Source organism: Rhinopithecus bieti, unplaced genomic scaffold, assembly GCF_001698545.2.
Source record: "Rhinopithecus bieti isolate Rb0 unplaced genomic scaffold, ASM169854v2 scaffold_13400, whole genome shotgun sequence".
Taxonomy (NCBI): Eukaryota; Metazoa; Chordata; class Mammalia; order Primates; family Cercopithecidae; genus Rhinopithecus; species Rhinopithecus bieti.
The window spans coordinates 1,236,161-1,259,666 of record NW_016807991.1 but is presented as its reverse complement, the minus strand read 5'-3'; the positions used below and the strand labels follow the sequence as shown (position 1 = coordinate 1,259,666).

The 23,506-nt window shown below is 43.8% G+C and overlaps 1 protein-coding gene across 6 annotated transcripts in view; it reads left to right on the top strand.

Annotated features, from left to right (window-relative positions):
* The window catches only part of SLC39A11 (solute carrier family 39 member 11), a 469,465-nt gene that overhangs the window by 12,051 nt on the left and 433,908 nt on the right, over positions 1–23,506 (top strand). The window lies entirely within an intron of this gene.

The window sequence follows — 23,506 nt, the reverse complement described above, 5'->3', positions numbered from 1 at the left end:
AGTGTTGGGATTACAGGTTTGAGTTATGGGACCCAGCATATTATAGACATTGTTAAATATGTAAAAATTGTGGATAGAAGCCTGTGATGCATCCCTGATACCTGTCTCCCAACTGCAATCATTATTGACATTTTGCTAATCTCAATTCACCTGTCCTCCCCCAACCTTCTTGGGAGGTTAGAATATTTTGTAAAAGCAAATCCCAGACATCATGTAATTCCACCTGTAAATTCAACACACATGTCTAACTGAATGACTTTTTAAAAATAAACATAATCACATGGCCGTTATACCTACCAAATTAATAATTCCTTTTTATGATCTAACATCCAGTCCATATTCAGATTTTCTCCATCTTTCTAAAGGTGTCATCTAATACTGTTTTGTTATAATTGGGGTCCAAACAAGGTTTCTACATTGCATTTGTTTGTTATATCTTTTAAGTCTCTTTAATTTTTTAACAGTTCATTTTTTTTTCATGCTAGTAATTTGTTGGAGAAACTGGGTCATTTGTCTCTGGAATGTTGGCTGATTACTTCCTTGTGGTGCTGTCTAACTTGTTCCTCAGTCCCCTGTATTTCCTATAAGCTAGGAGTTAGACCTGGAGTCTTGATTAGTTCAGATTCCATTTTTCAGGCATGAAGATGTCATGGTGCTGTGTATTGCAGATGTATCACCCATATCAAAAGGCATGTAATATGTGGATTTCCTTTTTAGTTGATCAGGGTTTGGTTTCTTTCCTCAGTTTTTATAGCCCTGCGATCTGGAAAAACTAGCCTGGAGGTGGAGCCTGCCAGAGGCCATCTGAGTCAGTAGCTGTTAGACTGGAGCCACTGTTCTGTCAAAAACACTGTCCTTTCCGAGCCATACACAGATGCACAGAGAGTGTTGAGAAAATTAGTTTCTAGGTCCTCAGCTTCCATGTGTTCTCTTCCCTATAACTGCTGTGCCTGAGAATGCCGGGGAAGCCAGCCCTCCTTTCCTTCCTTCCTTGGCACAGCTTCCCTTTTCCACCTTACACAAGAAAGATGCTCTTGCCTTATGACCTTGTCTCTGGGTGGCATGGTCTTCAGGCAGACATGGAGGTCCCCTTGGAATGTTGGTGCTGGCGTGGAGAAAGTGAAGGGCCCTATCTCTGATCACTGGGAACAAGTCCATTTTTTTTTCGTTTGTTTTTGAGGTGGCGTCTCCCTCTGTTGTCCAGGCTGGAGTGCAGTGGCTGGATCTTGGCTCACTGCAACCTCCGCCTCTCAAGTTCAAGCAATTCTCCTGCTGCAGGCTCCCAAGTAACTGGGATTACAGGTGTGTGCCACTGCGCCTGGCTAATTTTTTTTGTATTTTTAGTAGAGATGGGGTTTTGCCATGTTGGCCAGGCTGGTCTCGAACTCCTGACCTTAGGTGGTCTACCTGACTCGGCCTCCTAAAGTGCTGGGATTACAGGTGTGAGCCACCATGCTTGGCCCACAATTCCTTTGGCAGTTCTGATGCTGTCCTGTCCTTTGAAGGTGGAGCTAATCAAAATTGTCTGCAGAGAGATCCTTGAAAGTAATTTTCCATGATGGACTATCCTGGGATTTTGGGCCTGAGACTTGAAAGAGTACAAAGAACAGAATGCCAGTATTAGAACATCTCTTTTTTTCTCCTATCCTCTCATTTATACGAACACATTTTCTCTTTGCTTATGTTATGAAAAAGAAACAACAAAAAAGCAAAAAACCAAATAAAAATAAAATTGATGAACTCTGTCTTATTCTAGTAATGACTACTTAATAACTAGCCTCATATAGATGAATGAATTGAAAAAACAAGAAGAAAGCCCCATTCACTAACATATACATTTCAAATAGCATTTTGCTTTGTCATGTTTAATAATTATAAAATGGTTTATTATATATTTATTCTTATGAATCTGTTTCCTGTCACTAATAGTTATCATTATTAAATCCAGGAAATTGTTATTTAAGCATTTAGAGCCCTAGGCTCACAGGAAAATTTAAAGAATTAAATTAAAATGTAGACATTTATTTATTTGTGCCTTTTTTTTTTAATTTCAGTAGGTTTTGGGGGAAACAGGTGATGTTTGGTTAAAAGGATAAGTTCTTTAGTGGTAATTTCTGAGATTTTTGTGCACCCAAGCAATGTACACTGTACCTAATAGGTAGTCTTTTATTGCTCACCCCCACCCCCCGACCCTTTCCACCAGTCCGCAAAGTCCATTGTATCATTCTTACGCCTAGGTTAGCTCCCGCTTATGAGTGAAGACATGCGATGTTTGGTTTGCCATTCCTGAGTTACTTCACATAGAATAATGGTCTCCAATTCCATCCAGATTGCTGCGAATACCATTATTTCATTCCTTTTTATGGCTGAGTAGTAGTCCATGATATATATATATAGATTGGGCCATGTATATAAGATATATATATCATATTTTCTTTATCCACTCCTTGATTGGTGGGCCTTTGGGCTGGTTCTATATTTTTGCAGTTGTGAATTGTGTTGCTCTAAACATGTGTGTGCAAATATCTTTTTTGTATAATGACTTCTTTTCCTCTGAGTAGATACCTAATAGTGGGATTGCTGGATCCAATGGTAGATCTATTTTTAGTTCTTTAAGGAACTTCCACACTGTTTTCCATAATGGTTGTGTTAGTTTATATTCCCACTAGCCGTGTAAAAATGTTCCCTTTTCACCACATCCATGCCAACATCTATTATTTTTTGATTTTTTGATGATGGCCATTCTTGCAAGAGTCAGGTGACGTTGCATTCTGGTTTTGATTTGCGTTTCCCTGATCATTAGTGATGTTGAGCGTTTTATCTTATATTTGTTGGCTATTTGTATATTTTCATTTGAGAATTGTCCATTCATGTCCTTAAGCCCACTTGTTGATGGGATTGTTTGTTTTTTTCTTGCTGATTTGTTTGAGTTCCTTGTAGATTCTGGGTATTGGTCCTTTGTCAGATGTATGGATTGCAGAGGTTTTCTCCCACTCTGTGGGTTGCCTGTTTGCTGATTATTTGTTTTGCTGTGAAGAAGCTTTTTATTATCTATTTATTTATTTTATTATTTTTTGAGATGGAGCCTCACTCTGTCACCCAGGCTGGAGGGTGGTGGCGCAATCTCAGCTCACTGCATTCTCTGTCACCAAGGTTCAAACGATTCTCCTGCATCAGCCTCCCAAGTAGCTGGGATTATAGGTGCCCACCACCATGCCTGGCTAATTTTTGTATTTTCAGTAGAGGCGGAGTTTCACCATGTTGGCCATTCTGGTCTTGAACTCTGGACCTGAAATGATCTGCCTGCCTCAGCCTCCCAAAGTGCTGGGACCACAGGCGTGAGCCACTGTGCCTGGCCTACAGAAGCTTTTTAGTTTATAAGTCTCATCTATTTATCACTGTTTTTGTTGCATTTGCTTTTGGGTTCTTGATCATGAAATCTTTGCCTAAGTCAGTGTCTAGAAGGGTTTTTCCAATGTTATCTTCTAGAATTTTTATGGTTTCAAGTCTTGCATTTAAGTCTTTGATCCATCTTAAGTTGATTTTTTTGTATAAGGTGAAAGATGAAGATCCAGTTTCATTCTTCTATATGTGGCTTTCCAATTATCCCAGCACCATTTGTTGAATCGGATGTCCTTTCTCTACTTTCTGTTTTTATTTGCTTTGTAGAAGATCGGTTGGCTATAAGTATTTGCCTTTATTTCTGGGTTCTCTGTTCTGTTCCATTGGTCTACATGCCTTTTTATACCAGCACCATGCTGTTTTGGTGACTGTAGTCTTAAAGTATAGTTTCAAGTTGGGTAGTGTGATGCCTCCAGATTTGTTCTGTTTGCTTAGTCTTGCTTTGGCAATGTGGGCTCTTTTTTTGGTTCCATATGAATTTTAGGATGATTTTTTCTAGTTCTGTGAAGAATGATGGTGGTATTTTGATGGGAAGTGCATTGAATTTGTAGATTGCTTTTGGCAGTGTGGTCATTTTTACAATATTGATTCTTCCCATCCGTGTGCATGGGAGGTGTTTCCTTGTGTTTGTGTCATTTATAACTTCTTTCGGCAGTCCTTGTAGAGGTCTTTCACCTCCTTGGTTAGGTATATTCCTAAGTATTAGTATTATTATTATTTTGCAGCTATTGTAAAAGGGGTTGAGTTTTTGCTTTGATTCTCAGCTTTATTGCTATTGGTGTAAAGCAGAGCTACTGATATGTATACATTAATTTTGTATCCTGAAACTTTGCTGAATTTATGTATCAGTTCTAGAAGCTTTTTGGATGAGTCTTCAGGGTTTTCTAGGTATACGATCGTATCATCGGCAAACAGTGATGTTTGACTTCCTCTTTACCGATTTGGATGCCCTTTCTTTCTTTCGTCTGATTGCTGTGGCTGGGACTTCTAGTACTACGTTGAATAGAAGTGGTGAAAGTGGGCGTCCTTGTCTTATTCCAGTTCTCAGAGGGAATGCTTTCAACTTTTCTCCTTTCAGTATAATGTTGGCTGTGGGTTTGTCCTGGATGACTTTTATTACCTTAAGGTATGTCCCTTCTATGCTGATTTTACTGAGGGTTTTAATCTAAAATGTATGCAGATATTTATATGGCAGGGAAGTGTGATAAAGAAATCAATAACATGGCTGGGTGCGGTGGCTCATGCCTGTAATCCCAGCACTTTGGGAGGCCGAGGTGGGTGGATCACCTGAGGTCAGAAGTTTGAGACCAGTGTGACCAACATAGTGAAACCCCATCTCTACTAAAAATACAAAATTAGCTGGGCATGGTGGTGCACGCCTCTAATCCCAGCTACTTGGGAAGCTGAGGCAGGAGAATTGCTTGAACTGGGGAGGTGGAGGTTGCAGTGAGCCGAGACTGCACCCTTGCACTCCAGCCTGGGCAATAGAGAGACTCTATCTCCCAAAAAAAAAAAAAAAAAAAAAAAAAAAATCAATAAAGATTTTCTAGTATGAGAATATAGAGTTGCTTTGGGATATATTCTGTGGTGAAATAGAATTGAAAATACAATCAAGCAGAAAAAGCAATGAGGTAAGTGATTTTTGCTTTGAAAAGAGTATGCTTATGTACATTTGTGTGGGTGTGGGTGCGTGGGTGTGTGTAATGTAACATGAAACAAAATGCATCAAACAAAGAAACATAGGGCTGTTAGTGTATTCCCTGTTTTTAAGTGGAATAATGGATGGGGAATAATTCCCATCATTGGGAATATTTAGGTCTCTATTAGGTCCGCAGGATTCCACTTAAAAGACTGATGAGATGTAGGCCTTGGGCTGCTGCCACACCTGTAATCCATCACTTTGGGAGGGCTGAGGTGAGTGGATCACCTGAGGTCAGGAGCTTAAGACCAGCCTGGCCAACATGGCGAATTCCTGTCTCTACTAAAAAAAGACAAAAAACAAAAATTAGCCAGGCGTGGTGGTGGGCACCTGTAATCCCAGCTACTCGGGAGGCTGAAGCAGGAGAATCGCTTGAACCCGGGAGGTGGAGGTTGCAGTGAGCCAAGATCACACCATTGCACTGCAGCCTAGGCAACAGAGTGAGACTCTGTCTCAAAAAAAAAAAAAAAAAGACTTACCTAACTACCCATCTACCTACCTGTCTATCTATCTATCTATATCTGATCTATCTGCATATTTATATGCCTCAAATGGTATCTTCTGCAACTACTTAAACTGGAGACAAAACATTTTACATGTCAACTTACAAATGAGTGATGGGGCACTTAGTTTTCAAAATTTTTTTTTTTTTTTTTCCTGAGATGGAGTCTTGCTTGCTCTGTTACCCAGGCTGGAGTGTAGCGGTGTGGTCTCGGCTCACTGCAACCTCCGCTTCCCGGGTTGAAGTGATTCTACTGCCTTAGCCTCCCAAGTAGCTGGGATTACAGGTGCGTGCCACCATACCCGGCTAATTTTTGTATTTTTTAGTAGAGACGGGGTTTCCCCGTGTTGGCCAGGCTGGTCTTGAACCCCTGACCTTGTGATTTGCCCACCTTGGCCTCCCAAATTGCTGGGATTACAGGCGTGAGTGAGCCATGTTCCTGGCTGTTTTCAAAATTCTTATGGGGGTACAGTGAAACAAAGTTTGAAGAAATGTGTTTTTGCTGTCTTCAGCTGTTGATCAGGCATTTCGGAATCTTGTTCTAGGTTACTCTTTTAGATCAGAAGCGATTGTAAGATTCACATAGCAAAAGACAAAAACTAAAATAAAACAAGACAGGAAACAAACCAAAGGAACCAGATAGAGTGTATGAAGTTTTCAGGACATGAAGAATGAATTTGGGAGCATGAAAACGTGAACATTTAAGATGTAATTTCCTTAAAAAGAAATCACAAGGCCAGTGTATTATCACGAATGAGGAGCTCAGAGAGTTGTACTTCTGACTTTTAAAGTAGTCAGTAGAAAGAAAGATACTCTAAAGATTGTGTGTCTGTATTTATCAGAAAGAAATTATTTACTTCTCTAAAATTGTCCTTGAGCCAGACGCGGTATCTCACGCCTATAATCCCAGCATTTTGAGAGGCAGAGGAAGGCAGATCACTTAGTTTGAAAAACTAAGTGCCCCATCACTCGTTTGTAAGTTGACATGTAAATTGTTTTTGTCTCCAGTTTAAGTAGTTGCAGAAGATACCATTTTAGGCATATAAATATGCAGATAGATCAGATATAGATAGATAGACAGGTAGGTAGATGGGTAGTTAGGTAAGTAGGGAGGTAGGTAGATAGGTCGGTAGATAGATTTGTTTAAATAAAACTGTTTCATTAGTCTTTTTTTTTTTTTTTTTTTGAGACGGAGACTCACTCTGTTGCCTAGGCTGCAGTGCAATGGCGCGATCTCGGCTCACTGCAATCTCCACCTCCCGGGTTCAAGCTCAGGAGTTTGAGACCAGTCTGGACAACATGGAGAAACCCTGTCTGTATCCAAAAAACAAAACAAAACCAAAAATTAGCCAGGCATGGTGGCATGCACCTATAATCTCAGCTAGTTGAGAGGCTAAGGCAGGAGAATCACTTGAGCCTGGGAGGGGGAGGCTGCAGTGAGCCAAGGTCATGCCATCGCACTCCAGCGTGGACAACAGGAGTGAAATTCAGTCCCAAAACAGCAACAACAAGCATTATCCTTGAATATGAGGTAGTTGCACAAAGAAACTCCTGGTGGGTTCCCAGATGCATAGGGAAATGTCAGAACATCATGCGGGAGACAGTTGGGACTCAAACCCAGGGGATTTTAACAACTCAAAGTGGATTCTCATACATGTTTCCCTGAACTAGGGAAAGGCAGTACGGCCCGGGTGGCCTGGGCAGTCACAGTGGCTTGCGCTTATCATGGAATAAATTATATTTAATAAGGCCAACTCATTGGCTGGGGCAGTGGCTCTTAACTGAGGGCCATGTTGCCCTCCAGGTGGCATTTAGCACATTTGCCACGTTGGTATCTAGTGGGTAGAGGCCAGGGATGCTACTTAACATCTTGCGACACACAGGACAGGATGCATCACAGCCACAAAGGACTCTCCAACCCCAAGTGCCAGTCATGCCAAGGCCGAGAAACCCGGGTCTAGAGAATCTGTTGTATCATCTCTAGCCAGAGAGTAGAATGTGGAAAAATTCAGATGTAATAAAAAAAGGAAGAAAGTCCCCTTGTCTCTTCCCCTTCCTTCTCATAGGTCACTGCTGTCAATCCTGAGTCTGTATCCTTGGAGAAATTGTATTATGCACATGTAGTGTCAGGTCAGTGAAATGTGCCGTAATGCATGATACCATAAAGGCTTTGCTCCCTCAACCCAGTTCTGAGATGCTTTGAATATATGTCTTGAAAAAGACAAAACTGGCTACAAGACAGTTGACCGGAGTCCCATTGTACCTTGCACAGATGTCTGCACAGCACTGTAGCATGGTGTTACAGTTGGTTTGTATACATTTATGTATATGTTGTGCGTACATTGCAATACATCTGTGATATAATGCTGCAGTGACATATTTATACAATATATAATTGTTCACCAAAATAGGTGTTTCTATAAGAGATTCCAGAAACAAAGGACAAGTGTATTTTAAATATGCTTAGCAAAAATATATTTTGCAGGTTGTTTTTTCTCATTAGCAGGGCCCTGGAAGTGTTAATCATTTCTTCTTTTTTTTTTTTTTTTTTTGAGATGGAGTCTCTCTGTGTCGCCCAGGCTGGAGTGCAGTGGCGCGATCTCGGCTCACTGCCAGCTCCGCCTCCCGGGTTCCCGCCATTCTCCCGCCTCAGCCTCCAAGTAGCTGGGACTACAGGCGCCCGCCACCGCGCCCGGCTAGTTTTTTGTATTTTAGTAGAGACGGGGTTTCACCGTGTTAGCCAGGAGGGTCTCGATCTCCTGACCTCGTGATCCGCCCGCCTCGGCCTCCCAAAGTGCTGGGATTACAGGCTTGAGCCACCGCGCCCGGCCATCATTTCTTCTTAATGTCTCATCTTGGAAATTATTTGCCTATTTTTCTCCTGACTCCTTCAATTACTCTCCAAGTCTCTAGTAATCATTGTCTTTCTCTCATCAGTACCTGTGTCTAGCCTTGATTTTTTTTTTTTTTTCCTGCGGCATGAACTTAATAGGGAGAATGGTTACCATTAAAAACGTCATTATTCCCTCTCAGGATCCTAGAGTAATACAACTTCAAGGCTGGAAAAGATTTTAGGTGATTAGAATACCTTATATTTATTGAGTCCTTACTGTGTACAAGGTGTTCTGTCAAACACTCTACCTAGATCATCTGATTTAATTTTATAATAATGACTCTTTGAGGTGTATACCAGTTACTATTATTCCTCCCCACTTTACAGGATCAGTGAATTTAAATAAATTGTTCAGTATCACATGGTGAGCAGATCTGGGATTTGTTTTTTTTTTTTTTTTTTTACTACCTAGCCAGGCTAGAGTACAGTGGCGTGATCTCAGCTGAATGCAACCTCTGCCTCCCGGGCTCAAGGATTCTCCTGCCTCAGCCTCCCTAGTAGCTGTGATTACAGGCACCCACCACCACGCCCAGCTAATGTTTGTATTTTTAGTAGAGACGGAGTTTTGCCATGTTGGCCAGGCTGGTCTCGAACTCCTGACCTCAGGTGATCCACCCACCTTGGCCTCTCAAAGTGCTGGGATTATAGGCGTGAGCCACTATGCCTGGCCTCAGATCCAGGATTTGAACCCATAGTCTGACTGTAGAATTTCCACTCTTATACCACAGTGCCTCTGAGCTGATGTCTGGTCTAGCTGCCTTTGTTTACAGACAAGAAACAAGTCTGGGGAGAGTAAATGTCTTATTTAGAATTGAAAATTGCTAGATAATGACAGAGATAGGATGAAACCCAGATAAGATGTCAGGGGCTGCCAGTATTTGGCAGAGTGACCTTGGGCAAGCTCATTGGTCTTCCTGGCCTGGACCTCAGTTGACTCTGCTGAGAAATGAGGACATTGGAACGGAAGGTTCATGAAGAGCTCCTTGTTTCTGCATATTTAAAGGGATGAATTGCAGCACAGGTTAGCAAACATCTTTTCATTGTAAGGTAATTGTGAAGTGTTTCAGTTAGATTTTAGTTCACCTACTTAGGGATATGATTCATTGGTAAAATTAAGCATACAGTTGAATATCATTTTCATGCGAATGAGAAGGCAGTCATTGTCCCAAAAGACATCTGGATGAATTTGGAGTGGCTGAAACATCAGGGATCACCATTTTAATTTTGTTTGCTGTGGATCTGCTGTGTCTCTTTGGCAAGGCTTGAACCAACTAGGAATCTCTACATCAATGCCTGTTCTATCAAGGAAGAAGCACTCATGTGGAATAATAGCACCATGAAGCTGCAGAAGAGAAAGACAGTCTACCAATCAATAAACTTACTTCTAGGCATGAAAAGGCAATTTAATATCTATGATTTTATCCCATTGGGAGCAGGTTTCTTATGAAAGACATGATTTTATTAAGGAGGCTTTGGCCAAGTCTGCTTTTGTGCAGCAAGTGTTGAATAATGGTTTTTCCAAATAACTGGCTCACTGTTGGAAGTTAATGATGCTCTCCAGTGATGGCCTTTGAGTCTGGAGGCATGATGGTGTCCAGCTGTTCTCCATTTCCAAAGAGAGCTGGATGGAAAGAAATGGACTTAAATTGTAGCATGGCTGGGCACGGTGGCTCACGCCTGTAATCCCAGCACTTTGGGAGGCCACGGTGGGTGGATCACGAGGTCAGGAGTTCGAGACCAGCCTGGCCAATATGGTGAAACCCTGTCTCTACTGAAAATACAAAAAATTAGCCAGGCGTGGTGGTGGACACATTTAATCCCAGCTACTCGGGAGGGTAAGGCAGGAGAATTGCTTGAACCCAGGAGGTGGAGGTTGCAGTGAACCGAGATTGCACCACTGTACTCTAGCCTAGGTGACAGAGCAAGACTCTGTCTTGGGGCGGTGGGCGTGGAGGGGAATAATCGTAGCATGAAGTCAGGGATATTTCAGCAAGGCCCCTGGAAAGGTTTATTCTAGAGTAAATATGATTGAGGGAAAGTCCAGGGGAGGGAGCAGTCATTGAACTGGGTCTTTGGAAATGCTAGCTTTTATACTATCGACTCTATAGATCCTGGATTGAGAAATTAATAATTGCTGCTACCTTTTTTTTTTTTTCCATCTTACTGCCTGAGAGGTAGGGAAGCCTGATATGTTTTCTCGGAGACTTTTTATGGAATTGGAATGTGAGGTGTCTTGGACCACACTGAGATTGGCTGGGCCACAACCAAAGCAGCACAAGACCATATGCAGGGAATGGGCTCATGGGCTCTGAGGAGGCTCCTGCAAAGATCATTGCTGTCCCTCTGAGCTGTGGTTTTTAGGAGGCTGGGAGAAATGAAAGACCCTGAGATGACCTCCCTGGGATGGTGACCTCCCAGGGATAAAGGAGAGAGCCAAAGAGTGCTTGGACCAAGAGCAGATCCGTCCCCAGCATCACCCAGGCCTGACTTCCTAGGCCTGACCTTGGAAGTTTTGGGACAGTTGTCTAGGGTGTAACTCCTCTCTTAAATTTGCTTTTTAAGGGTTTAGGGAGTTGGGGAGCCCCAGGGCCTCCAAGGTTCTATTCTTTGCAGGTTTGCTTGTTCTGCACTGGTATGCAATGACAAGGGAGGTGACTTTTGTCTATCTTAGGGCTATGGCTGCATTTTGGGTGGGCAGTCAACAAAGAGGTGAGATGGTGTAATAGGGTTGGTTTGGTAGGACCTTGAGCTACCTGCCCCAGATGCCCCATTTGACAAGCCCAGTGTGGCCTGGTGCCTGAAGAGGACATGGGGGAGGGTCCCTCTCTAACCATTATTCACAGCGTGGTTGCCGGGTCCATGGCACAGGTGCTGTGGGCACCCACTGCCTGCTGACGTGTTGCTTCCTGCATAGCAATGCTACAAGACACTGGCACTCCACACTCTCATAATCGGGGCATTAGGACCCTTAGATTTTATGTGATGAGGAGTTGGCATTTTATTTTGTTTTATTTTTGGGGTGGAGTCCCACTCCGTCACCCAGGCTGGAGTGCAGTGGCACAATCTTGGCTCACTGCAACCTCCGCCTCCTGGGTTCAAGAGATTCTTGTGCCTTGGCCTCCCGAGTAGCTGGGCTTACAGGCGCCTGCCACCATGTCCAACTAATTTTTGTATTTTTAGTAGAGATGGAATTTTACCATGTTGACCAGGCTGGTCTTGAACTGCTGACCACAAGTGATCCTCCCACCTCAGCCTCCCAAAGTGCTGGGATTACAGGCATGCGCCCAGCCAGCATTTTATTTTTAAAGACCGCTGATAGTCAATTTCCAATGAGAAAATGGCTGTGCATTGGCAAAGGTGAACATTCTCAAACCATGTGAGGCACGGGCAGGAGACCCTGAACATAATTTGAGAGACAAGCCTGACTGCTGGCCTGGCACTCCCAGTCCCCAAACACTAGTGGTTTTTGTGAGCTTGCGGCTCCCTGACTCCCGATTCCGCTGGGAGGAAGACGAAGTCTTGCTTCAAGGAGGGGGGTGGCACAAAGTGGGGAAGGAAGGAAGAAGAAAGGGAAGCAAAACACTCAGGAAGGAGACAGATGATGATTATTATTTTTGTATTTTTTCTTTTCAGTTTCGTGCTTCAGATTTCCAATGTCATTATCCACAGTGTGGGGGAGGAAGTGATACACATCACCTTCTCTGTGCCGCGATGGGAAGTAACAGCCTTTGTCTTGACGCATGAGCCCACGTGTATGCTGTTGTCCTATTGAGCAACTGGGTTGGTGTGGCCCTGAGGCCTGCTCGGAGCCCTGCAAACAGTCTCTGTCTGTCCCCATCCCCTTCCCCTTTCCTCCCACGTTCATACTCTGACTGCGTGCGTGAGTGGCTGGCACCCCTGCCTCCCCTCCTACCTTTCTGCTTTTCCCTGCAGGCCTGGGCCTCTGTATTGATAGGGCCACAACGTTCTCCCTGTGAAGATCTTCCTCTTTGTTTGGGGGCATCCTTCCCTGTTCCTATGAAGGAGATGGCGGGAGTGACTATATGTGAGTGACAGGCAGAAGGTTCATAAGGGGCCTAGAGATTCAGTTTAAATAGTCAGGGGTAAGTGCCCTAAAGTTGCAATAACTCTTGTTAGTTTCTCTATAGGAACAGGTAGATGTTTAATAGATATTCCTTTAGGGCAATCGGCTCATTTTTTATTCATTCATTCTTTTGTTTGTTTAGCATTTATTGAGAACTTGCTGTATTGCAGTCACTGTACCGAGTGCCAGGGGTTTGAAGAAGTGATGGGAGATGGCCTCTGTGTGTAAGGAAGTTGTGTTTTAGTGGAGAGATAGGCAAAGTACACGGGTGCCTTAAATTCAGCCTGCTGCCTGTTTTTGTAAATAAAGATTTGTTGGAACACAGCCATGCCTATTTGCGGAAATATTGCATGTAATTGCTTTTGGACTACAATGGTAGAGTTGAATAGCTTCTACAGGACTCTATGGCCCCAAAGCCTAAAATATTTACTATCTGGCCCTGGAGAGAAGAAGTTTGCTGGCCCCTGATGCAGTGTTTATGACACGGTTTTCTGAGGTCTGGTGGCAGTGAACTGCCTGAGCAAGAACCATCAGGACCACTGTGCTGGAAGAATGCTCCCTGGAATGTCTGGTGTTCCCAACTGGGTGATTTCCAGGGGGTCACGACGTCACCACTTTGTGATGGACCCTCCCAAACAAGGCTTGCTCTTCATTTAGGAGCTCAGTGCTGCAGCAAGTCTTCCTTTGCTCAACCTTTGCCTTCAAAGAATCTTCAGGGGCTGGCTTTGTGAGTGAAGCATGGTGAGTTATCTGGGCCCTTTTGCTCCATTCTTCTTGTCACAAAGGAAACTGTTTCAAGACAGATGGCCAAGCCAGAAGTGTGCCATTTGAGATTGTGAGGGAAAGCTAGCTCAAGCAACACTCAGATTTGCAACGGTCACTATCACCTGTAGTCTAGCAGAGTAAGCTAACTTGGCCTCATGTCCTTGGTAATTCACTTCCAAGGAGTTCTCTGGCTTTGGGGAAGTTCTCTTCATTCTGTTGCATTGGTTCTCCACCCTGGCTGCACGTTAGAATCACCTGGAGAGCTTTAAAAAACCCCAATGCCCTGAACATACCGTGGATTAACTACCACAGAATCTCTGAGGTTGGGGGATGGAGGGACCCTAGGATAAGGCACCAGTAATTTTTAGAGCTCCCCAGGTGTATTAGTTCATTTTCATGCTGCAGATAAAGACATAGATCATGCTGCAGCCTTGATCTCATGAGACTTATTCACTATCATGAGAAGAGCATGGGAAAGGCCCGCCCCCATGATTTAATTACCTCCCACCGTGTCCCTCCTACAACACATGGGAATTGTGGGAGCTACAGTTCAAGATGAGGTTTGGGTGGGGACACAGCCAAACCATATCACCAGGTGACTGTGACATGCAGCCAAAGCTGGGAACCCCTGTTCTAATCGGGACTGTGATTTAATGAAGGATGAGCTGCTGTTTGGAAAAAGCAGACTCCCTTCAAAGGCTCCATGTAACTTTGAGGCTAAGAATTCAACTGAGCTAATCCTTAGGGTTCGGGTCACAGTCAGAAGAGCTCTGGACATAAAGGATGGGGCCCTGGAGCTTGGATGACGGAAGCCTGGGAGGAGGCTGTCACCTCTCGTGTCTAGCTGCAGCCCTGTCTATAGAAGGCTCATACTTGTCATTAGTCTTGGTTCTTAAGACCGGTTGATCTTGATACCAGCCTGAGTTGGGGGCAGTTGTCATACTTTCAGGTTCATTTTCCAGTTGGTCATGCGATACTGGTCAGCCTCCAACTGGGAACTCGGGCCTGTCCTCTGGGCCTGGCTCCTTGGCTCTCATAAAAGAAAGATGGCAGGCAGGATCTTTCGTGCTTGAAAAGTTTGAGCTTGAGTTTGAATTCTCTCTTGATGCACAGTGCCTGTTGGATCACATACTATGTCTGAAAAATCTCAGGCTGGCAGAGACTTGTGGGAGTCATCTCAGGCAGCCCTCTGCCATCAGACAGGACAATACTTCATCGAATCCAGACAGATGGTAGGAGTAGATTGTTCCCAAAGACATTTGTGAAGCAAGACTTTATACTTTTTTTTTGTAACCTAATTGAGTGTTTAGCTAGCTTGTTGGAAACTTATCTGATCTAAATGTCTTCTGCTGCAATTTAAATAATAGGGAGTAGCTGACATCATTTTTCTTATGCATCTTAGTACTAGTCCCATGAAAAACCACTTACTGAGTGTCAATTATTTTGAAAGATACCCTGAGTGCAAAGGATCAAAGTTAATATTAGTTCAGTTTTATCCTTTAGCCTTTGCATGTCAAGACTAAATCCATGTACAGATTATTAACACAAGGGCTTTGTGGAGAGGCTGCGGTTGGATTGCATATTATTGCTTTTTAGCAGTGGCTTGCTCATAAAAGGGGAGAAGAGCCAGTAATCAAAGCTTTGTCAAGGGCCTGTGTAATTTTAGAGTTGGCCCAAACGTGTTCTGTTTGCAGAATAACCATTTGTTTCTTTCTTTGGAGAACAGCTGCTCAGAACGTGGGAGCAGGGAGAGAACTGTCTTCAGGCCAAGCCCTCAATCATTTAGTGAGCACTTACTATGTGTAAGGCATTGTGGGAGAGCATGCAAAGAAGCAAGATATAATCCCTCCCTGCAAGGAGCTCAAGGTCGGCTGGGGAGAAAAGTCACATTTGCCTGTCGTTATGAGGCAGGTCAGCATGTGGTTGTTAAGAAGGTAATGAACAAAAGGTGCTGGAAACTCAAGTGACAGGGAGGTTACTTCTAGTTGGGGAATTAGGATTTCTTCATGGATGAGCTTGGGTGGGAGGGATAGGTTGAGTTTTGACAAGTAAGAATGGGAGTGGGGAAGAGAGGGTAGGAGAAGGAAATGCATTATAGGCAGAGGGAACAGAAAATTGGAAGCATAAGAGTGGAAAATACAGGGCTTTTGGCAGCATAGTTATTCGTTTGGTTGGGAGGTGATGCCAGAGAGGTAGGGTGGGGCCCATACGTGATCAACTTATAGTTCCTTAGAAAGGAGTTGTGCTCTGTTCTCTAGATTGATGAGGGAGTTCCTGGAGAGGTTTTTGAGAAGGGGACATGATCAGAGCTGTGCTTTCAAGAAATACATTCTGTTGGTAGCAGATAGACTGGCCATGGGTGTGCACAGGGGGAGGCTGGCAGTTGAGAAACAGGATGGAGGTTCTTGAATTTAGGTGAAAGGTAATAATGAGGCTTTGACTTTGGACAGAGGCATAGGAGATGGGAAGTGTGAGAGATAGTCCTGCTGGAGAACCTAGAGGACTTGGCAGTCCTTTGATTGTGAAAGTAGTCAAAGCTGTTCAAGCTTATGACAGGAACTGTGTGTCTGGGGCCAACTCCCCAGGGGCTGTTAAAAGAGTTTGGCATCACTGTTCTGCCTGTTGGACTGAGGGGGGACTCTACCAGAAATGAGGAGGCTGGGGGTCTGCTAGGCTTACATCAGGTCTGTCTCGTTTGAGTGAGTTTGTACTTTGGAATCCGCATGTGTTGGGGTGGTCTCCATGGCAACCTAGACACCTACAACTAGTTGTACTGGTAGTGATGTTTCCTGCTTCTCTGCTTATGTGATCCATATCTATGAGGATTAGATTTGACTGAGAGTAACTGAGACCTGAAAAATAGTGGCTCAAACAAGAAAGACCCCTCTTCTGTAGAAGAAATCTAGAGACCATGGCTGGGAAAATAGGTTCATGGAGTCAGCAGGGATCTAGACTCCTTTTTTGCTCACTGCTTTGCCCAGAAGGGCAGCCTTTGTCTTTCTGGCCCAAGGTAGTTGCTGGAGCTCAAGTCATCACATCTGCCTCCCATGCTGCAAAGTGGCAGGAGGGAGGTAGATGCCCTGAAAGTCCTGCACAGCAGGTCCACTTACATTTTGTTGGCCAGAACTTATTCATATGACCTAATGTAGCTGCAAGGAATGCTGGGACACATGTTGTTTTAGCTATGCAGTAGTTTGCCCAGCTAAATGTTGATATTCTGTTACTGAAAGAGAGGGCAGAATGGAAACTAGAGCAAGCACTCAGCACTCTTATGGCTAGTGCAGAGAGAACTTTTAGCCCTAATTCTGTTATTGATTTACCTTCTCAGTGTATATTTTGTATGTTGCTTTTAAAATGAGTTATTTCTTTCTTTAGTTTCATTTGAAAGGAAGAAGTAATACATGAACTTGGTAAGAAATTCAAGTAGTAGTACAAAGGGTATATGATAAAAATAAGTCCCTTAGTCTGTGTATTAGCTAGGACTTTTGGGATCATGAATGATAGAAAACCTAACTCAATCTGGCATAAAGAAGAAATAAAATGTGTTGGTCTATGCAGTTGAAATATCTAGGAGTAGGCCGGGTGCGGTGGCTCACGCCTGTAATCCCAGCACTTTGGGAGGTTGAGGCAGGTGGATCACGAGGTCAGGAGATCGAGACCATCGTGGCTAACACAGTGAAACCCCGTCTCTACTAAAAATACAAAAATTAGCTGGGCATGGTGGCAGGCATCTGTAGTCCCAGCTACTCGGGGCTGAGGCAGAAGAATGGCGTGAACCCAGGAGGTGGAGCTTGCAGTGAGCTGAGATCGCACCACTGCACTCCAGCCTGTGTGACAGAGCGAGACTCCGTCTCAAAAGAAAAAAAAAAAAATCCAGGAGTAGAACTAGTATCAGGGCACTGCTAGACTCTGTGGATCAAAGGATATCACCAGCACCTGGTTTTTCTCCATCTTCTGGTCCTGCTTTTCCCTGTGTGGCTCCACTTTCAGGCTGTTTCCCATGACAGGCCAATTACTCCTGGCCCATGAAACTTGAGCAGGATGTGTGCTCATCCCTGAATACTAATGTATATTGTCAGGGGATATAGTGTATTCATGGCCAAGCCTGGGCCATGTGTCCTGTCCTCCCTCCTCCCACCATTAGAGTAAATAACAAAGATAATAAGGACGAATAATGGAGGGAAAAGTGATTCCTCCAAAGCAAATTAAGGTGTTTTTGCCAAAGTAGGTGTAATGGATGTTGGGTAGTTAACATACAGTAAACATGGAGTATGGTTAGAAAACATCTCAAAACTTAGTAGCTTAAGACAACAACAATTTATTTCTCGTGGTTCTAGGTTGGCTAGGCTCAGCTGGGTGGTTCTTCTGCTGGTCTTGCCTGGGGTCAGTCATGAGGCTGTGGTCATTTGGCAGTTCCACTACACTGGAGAGTACAAGGGCCTCACTCAGGTCTGGGGTCCTGGAGTTTGTTGCCTTTTGCCTGGCCCTCTCCATGTGGTTGCTCATGGTTCAGTAGTGTAGCCCAGGCTTCTTTACGTGGCAGTGGAAAGCTCCAAAAGGTGAAGGTGGAAACCGGACAGTCTGTTTCTCTAGTTTCTAGTTCTCAGTAGGTGGAGCCTACAAAATGTCATGGCCATGCTTTGCTGTCTACCACCTCTCCGTCGCAGAGGTGACACCTGTTCACAGTCCAGCCTTCCAGAATCAGTATTCCTTTTTTGGTGCCAAGTGCCTTCATTGTGGCCATTCTCAGCTGTCACTTGATCCCTACACTGGGCCTCCCCTTTGTCTTGTTTTCTCCGTCCTGCCTCTGAGCTTCCCTTTGGGCACCAGCTCCCATCCAGTGAGAAGAAGTGCTGGCTTTCTAAGTGTCTATTCAGTTTACTAACTTAAACATTGGTGGAAAAAATTCGAAGCCCCAGTTAAGCCTAATGTGTTCTCTGTTTGTAAGCAGTGGAGAGGTAAAACCTTTGTGGGCCCAGATCAGTCATAGGTGTTCTGGATCTGCTGAGAGGAAAGGATTTCAGCTAAACTCTCAGTCCAAGGGCTGTGTTGTTCTGGAAGCAAGAATTAGCTGTTGGGTGAGGTGACATTCTGTGGCTGACAGTAACTTAATATCTTCAGAATCTTTTTGCTTCGGGGAAGGATTCCTTACCTCCTGAGAACAGGTATGCCCAGGCTGTGGAATTGGAAGAGGCAGGGGAGAGAGAACTTTTTTATATTCTAAGCTTCAGCATGACTTGGTTTTGTTAACCTGCTCCTGTATTACCTTTATCTTTTTATTTTTATTTTATTTTTTGAGCTGGAGTCTCACTCTATTGCCCAGGCTGGAGTGCGGTGGTGCAATCTCGGCTGACTGCAACCTCTGCCTCCTGGGTTCAAGTGATTCTCCTGCCTTAGCCTCCTGAGTAGCTGGGATCACAGGCACCTGCCACTATGCCCAGCTAATTTTTGTATTTTTAGTAGAGATGAGGTTTCACCATGTTGGCCAGACTGGTCTCAAACTCCTCACCTCAAGTGATCTGCCAGCCTCAGCCTTCCAAAGTGCTGGGATTACAGACTTGAGCCACTGAGCCTGGCCTTTTTTTTTTTCTTTTTCTTTTTTTTTAAGGATCCAATAATTCTCTTTCACAATCAAGAATCAATATCTTTCCCTCTTTGCTGGGGAGACTCTATCTCATTTTATAAATTTAATTTATAGATATAAAGACACTGACCGAGAGCAGGAGGGAGAAAGGGGAAGCCCTGTCTTGGTGTTCCTCAGGCAGGGGTATGGGGCAGAGTAGGGGGATACAGTGCCAAACTGTGTTTTTTCCCCCTCTCATTGAACCAACCCCTCATCTCCCTGCTGCCAAGTGTGGTGAGAAGAGAAGCATGGAGACCAGAGGAGCTGACATTATGGGCTGAGAATCCTTGCTCTCTGCTTTTCCCAGGGCCTGGAGAGGTTTGCCGGCTACAGGATTGGCTGCTGGATGGATCAAGAGGTTTTCTTGGCCTCATTCCACTTCCCTTCCCTGGTGGCTTCCACCCTAAGGAATACGACCTTAGGAGTCCCTGTGAGCACCTTTGCAATACTGCTGCTTTCCTTAAAGAGGGGGACCTCCTCTCTGGGCAGCTGAAGCCAGGAAGCAGAACTGCATCCTACACAGTAATAAAGAGAGTGTTTCAGCACAGATGGGGAGTCTGGAGCCCTAGGTTGTATTTCTAGTTGAGCTGCTTACAGTCCCCATGATTAGCCACAAGTCCTTTAACCTCCAGGGATCTCAAGGCTCCACAGAGACTGAAATCCTTTCCCTCCCAATTTGTGCAAATGGTGGGAGGATAAATTCAGTCATGATTGTTTAATGCTTCTGTGCCCTCCAGAGAAAAGAAAGAACAAAATACCAGGGAGACAAACTTTTTAAATAGCTTGTTGGTGGAAGCTGATCGTTGCTGCCACTGTGCCCTGGCTTTTAATCCCACATCTGACTTTGGCTCAGGGCCATGAGCCACAGTGCTTGGTTTCTGTAGACTCACTGAACACCAAACCAAATAGAACCATCAGGCCCGATGGTGAGAATTGTGTGTCTGACACACAGGTGAAGGGGAGGCTTCACACCGACCTATGCATAGGTTTTCTTTCTTTTTTTTTTTATTTCCTTTTTTTGCTATAGCATTTCTTTGGAAATGTCTCTCAATTTCTGAAGCTCTGGTGTTCTTGTAGAGAAATCAACCAAGACAGCCCTGGAGCTAAATGAGTTAGTTCTCCAGGAGGGTGGAAAAAATAGATACCTGTTAAATACATAAACAAGGGGAAAAACGGATTAGTATTGTATTTAAGACGGAGGTAGGGACACACAGTCATTGCCTGTGCATAAACTTTAAATAGATTACAGATGTGAATTTGCTGAACACTTTGTAATTATGCATGAAGATTTCTGTGTGGTGGGGAGTATCCATGGGCTGATGGCAGTGAACATTTGCATCTTATGGACTCAGGAACCCCAAATATTATTATGTGACACTAGTTTACTGCTTTATACTTTTCAAAGCACTTTCTCATCCGTTACCTCATCTGACCCTTGTAATAATCTTGTGGCCATAAGTTTTATTTATTTATTTATTTATTTATTATTATTATTTTTTGAGATGGAACCTTGCTGTGTCGCCCAGGCTGGAGTGCAGTGGTGCGATCTCGGCACACTGCAACCTCTGCCTCCTGGGTTCAAGTGATTTTCCTGCCTCAGCCTTCAGAGTAGTAGTTGGGATTACAGGCATGCGCCACCGCACTTGGCCTTGAAAAGCTTCTTTTACCCTGTGAAAATACATTTTGACATAATTTGTTAAAGTCTTGCAGCATTTAATCATATTAGAGTTTATAAGAGTCAAAGATACATGAGGTTCTATTAGCAGCGTAGGCCTTCCAGTAATTATTTCATAAGGGGTCAATCTGTATATCCCAGTGAGAGTGGATCTGATTGCCATTAAAGCTAATGGTAGTACCTTTGGCCAAGTCAATCCAACCGATTCAGTTACCTTTGCCAATTTCATTTTTAAAAATGCCTTTTGTCATTTTTATCTTTCCAAAAGACTGAGTGAGGGTGATAGAGACAATGCTGGTACCTTGTGCTCATAACATTTTAACTCTTTTATAATTTTTCCAAATAGATTCCTCTGTCACTAGAGATTTTGACAGGGATGTCCTCTCAAGCACGGGTCCCCAACCCCTAGCAAGCTCCCAAGACTTACTGGTCTGTGGCCTGTTAGGAACTGGGCCACGCAGCAGGAGTGATGGCAGGCGAGTGGCCAAAGCTTCATCTGTATTTGCAGCCACTCCCCATTGCTCTCATTACCTCCTGAACTCCTCCTATCAGATCAGCAGCAGAATTCGATTCTCACAGGAGCACAACTCCTATTGTGAACTGCACGTGCGAGGGATCTAGGTTGCGGTCTCCTTATGAGACTCTAATGCCTGATGATTTGAGGTGGAACAGTGTCATCCCAAAACCATTCCCTACCCGCAATCCATGGAAAAATTGTCTTCCATGATACCTGTCCCTGGCGCCAAAATGTTGGGGACCACTGCCATAAAGGAAATAAATTTTGTAATAACTTCCTAGCTACTGTCACAGCATTAGCCTTTCTACATGGGAAAGTTTCTATCCAACCAGGAAACATGCAAACTATTGCAAGAACATACTGATATCCTATTGAAGGTGGCGATTGAATGATGTTCAAATGGCCTATCAGGTAGCAGAAGTGTATCATCTAAAGTTTTTTTTTTTTTTTTTTTGAGACAAGGTCTGGCACTAGCACCCAGGCTAGAGTGCAGTGGCACAGTCTTGGCTCACTGTAACCTCCTCTGCCTCCCAGGTGGAAGCCATCCTCCTACTTTGGCCTCCCAAGTAGCTGGGACTACAGGCGTGCACCACCACACCCAATTTTTGTATTTTTTTTTAGAGATGGATTTTTGCTGTGTTGCCCAGGCTGGTCTCGAACTTGTGAGCTCATGTGATCCGCCTGCCTAGGCCTCCCAAAGTGCTGGGATTACAGGTGTGAGCTCCTGCGCCCAGCCTCATCTGAAGTTTTGGTTGTCCTTCCAAGATTATGAATTTGACAAACTAAGCACTGGTTACAAACCATCCCAGTAATTCTAGAACAGTCTCCACACCATTATTTTTCCATAATTTGTTTTATTTTGTCTACAGTATTTCGAAGAGTCATGGAACACAGGATTTTTTTTTTTTTGGAGACAGGGTTTCAGTTTGTCACCCAGGCTGGAGTGCAGTGACGTGATCACACGAGGTCACTGCAGCATTGACCTCTTGGGCTCAAGTGATCCTCCTACCTCAGCCTCCTGAGTAGCTGGGACCACAGATGTGGGCCACTACACCCGGCTAATTTTCGTATTTTTTTGTAGAGATAGGGTTTCACCATGTTGCCTAGGCTGGTCTTGAACTCCTGAGCACAAGCAATCCACTCGCCTCGGCCTCCCAAAGTGCTGGGATTATAGGCATGAGCCACTTGCCCAGCCTGCATAGAACTTTTAATGATGGAAGCTTTAAGGACTCAAAAAAGACAAAGTAGTTGTCTAAGCCCTCCGTGAGTCTACACTTAATGTTGAATTTATATCCTTTCAAGTACACGTTTTATTTCTCCAATGAAGATGCATAACCCTGTCCAATGAATAGGTCATCATGGTGATTTGACTTGGATAAATCTTAGGGAGTTCATTCAGCTTCTGTATCTTAACAATTTCACAACCAACTTAGCATGGAAATCTGCCAAAACATTTCTTTAGTATTTAATTAATTCTTGTCCTTTTGATGGTGAGTTAACAGTTTTGTGAACCACTGAGTTTCTTCATACGAGTTCTGAGAATTTTTTTGTCTTGAGACGGAGTCTTGCTCTGTTGCCCAGGCTGGAGTGCAGTGGTGCAGTCTCAGCTCACTGCAACCTCTGCCTCCTGGGTTGAAACGGTTCTCTTGCCTCAGCCTCCCGAGTAGCTGGGACTACAGGTGCCCGCCACCGCGCCCGGCTAATTTTTTGTATTTTTAGTGGAGACGGGGTTTCACCATGTTAGCCAGGATGGTCTCGATCTCCTGACCTTGTGATCTGCCCGCCTCGGCCTCCCAAAGTGCTGGGATTACAGGCGTGAGCTACCGTGCCTGACCATTTTAAACAATTTTCCAGAACACATATGAGTAAAACTCAAAGAAGGTTCAGCATGACTTATTTTTTGACAGTACTTGCCATATAATTCAGTATACCAACTAAACCTAAATAATGTAATATCTTCCCTTTACAAGGTGAGAGATATATCCTTTGAGGCTTTATCAGGGCCCACCTAGAGAATCCCAAAGTTAATTCTTGATCAGAAAGACTAAATTTAGAGTTTGACTTTGGTTTAAATATCAAAGGTTTAAAACATTTCATCAAAATGGAACCACAAGTCACTATGAAATAATAGTCATTAATTTTACTGGAGTGATATAGATTTCAAAGGTGAATATAGAAAGCAACATATTTGGAGGAAAACCTTAGCTCTTTAATAGTTTTCTATAGTTATCAAAACCTGATAAAGACAACGTGAAGGACAAAAGTTATTTTGGTAGAACGCAGAGTCTTCATTTCCTTTGCCAGTTTCCTAAAAGGTAAAGAAACTCCCCAACTTTTTTTTTTTTT